The following is a 2,212-nucleotide window of genomic DNA, read 5'->3' on the forward strand; positions in this document are numbered from 1 at the left end:
TTTGCTCGACACCTTGACAAATGTAATTCCATGTAGAAACATGCGTTTAAATAAAATATTTTACCAAAAAAGTTACCCACGCTTCAACTTGACAGACTGTAAAATGTTCCTCTTAAGTATGCACATTTCATTTATTAAATTATAACACAATCACATTACTCCAGGTACATATATCTTTTGAAGTACTTGTAATATGTATAAGATTAACAACAAAATTAGTTTAAATTTGATTTAACTTCATGCCCACTACTTAAGGTACGTTAAGGTGGCACAACACTATTAAGGTATAGAGATGTAACCTATTTCATAATTTAAGGCTCATTTAGGGCTAGTTAGGGCCCGCAGTCTCAAATTTTGGGCTCTTATTTGTTGTAACAAAGAGCGTTTGCACTAGCTTAACGTTAAGCTGGCTGAACATTGCTGTAAACCGGACTAAAAATGATTTTACGGAAAATTCATCTTAAAGAATAATTTAGGGCTCATTTAGGGATATGGGAATATGATAATGAAAAATAAACAAATTGTTTAAACATTTTTTCTTGAAACAATCCTAGTAAAAATGAATTAAACAAATTTCCTTTTCTACCATACGCTAAGGCTCATTTAACGCTCCCCGAATATGATACGTGAATTAAAAACAATGTTTAAACAATTATTGTTTAAAAAAATTTACAACCAAAAATTATTTTCTTTTTGTTTCTCTTGTATAAAATATCATCGACTGATAGTCGTGCGATATTTCCTTTGCCCCTTTTTTTTGTTATATATGGTGTTGTACCACTTTAAAGTTATAAAAAATTCGTGAAGAAAACCATAAACCCCATTTTTACCCCTCGCATAATTAAGACCTTATTGAGAACTAATCTGGGCCCGTAGTCCCAAATTTTGGGCTCTATTATTTTTTTGTAGAAATCAGTGCTTGCAATAGCTTAAAAATAACATGGAGAAAAGTGGATGTTTAAATGTAGATGTTTAAAGGGTATGGTTGTAGCACCTGCCATGCAGATATTGATACCAAACATTTACTATCTTTTTGAGATATTTTTAATATTACAATAATGGAATATTAGAATTTTAGAACATTTCCAAAGAATCAAAATTATAGCTACCCTTAAATAAAAGTGGAAAACGATTTTTTTCTGTCTAAAGGAGGAAACAATGGTTTTAAGTTTCAAGTTTATTGACTTAATACATTTGACAAATTGTTTATAAATTTAAAATAAAATTTAAGTTTAAGTAACTTAACATATATAGAATTTTTAATTCAGATTACAGATTCATTCGTTCTCCGACTACTTACCCCCGTTTTTATTTTGAATTGAAAATATTGATTTAATTTATTTTAATTATTGACTATTATTTACTGAAATAAGCGGAAAACATTAAATTTTTTAGTTTTATACAATTTTGAGCTTGAAAATCACGCCTACCATCACTATCAAAATCATAATCAGTGTGAAAAAATACATAGGTATAGTGAAATTTAAATTATTGGTAGGTATTCCTTTATCGGAACTTTACCCCAAAACAAAACAACTTGAAGCACTGCTTTATGTTTAGAGAGAAGTATTTAATTACGGAAACTGAGAACAGCTTTAGAATACCGACGAGAATAGACGGTTTGATAAACTTGGTAAAAGGGTCTTTGTGGGTTAATTGCATCGTCGTAATGCTTTATTCGCCGTAACACAATCTGCTCGCGTCATAATTTAATGAATTCTACACCGGCAATGTTAATTGTAAATGCTGTTATGAAACAAACTCAGGTATATATAATTCAGTTATATTATATATAGCAAAAGTGAACAAAATAATATCATCCTTTGTCAACAGTTTACATAAGTGAAAAAAATCTCTAAATTATCTTCCGTATATTATATAAGATTATATAAAATACAACTTTAAGAATAATCTTTCATTTTCACTGATCGTTAACATTTGAAGACCAAAATTCAATGTTACGTTTTTTGCATACAATTTTTTATGAATGGAATAAAATAAATTTAAATGTATACATTTTAAAATTATTATTGTCAGGGCTGCCACAGTCTAATTTATTAGCAGAAAGTTAAAAACTTACGTATTTCAAACACAAAAGTAACCAAAAGCGACTATGGGAAATTGCTCTTTTTAAAGAGATAAAAATACTGCGTTTTAATTCTATAGACAAACAGTTTATTCACATTGCAGAAGAAAGGTACATCTAACTCAT

At 28.8% G+C, this 2,212-nt stretch overlaps 1 protein-coding gene across 2 annotated transcripts in view; it reads right to left on the reverse strand.

Moving 5' to 3' along the window:
* The window catches only part of LOC117175701 (histone deacetylase 4), a 375,256-nt gene that overhangs the window by 163,335 nt on the left and 209,709 nt on the right, over window positions 1–2,212 (reverse strand). The window lies entirely within an intron of this gene.

This window comes from Belonocnema kinseyi, chromosome 6, assembly GCF_010883055.1.
Source record: "Belonocnema kinseyi isolate 2016_QV_RU_SX_M_011 chromosome 6, B_treatae_v1, whole genome shotgun sequence".
Taxonomy (NCBI): Eukaryota; Metazoa; Arthropoda; class Insecta; order Hymenoptera; family Cynipidae; genus Belonocnema; species Belonocnema kinseyi.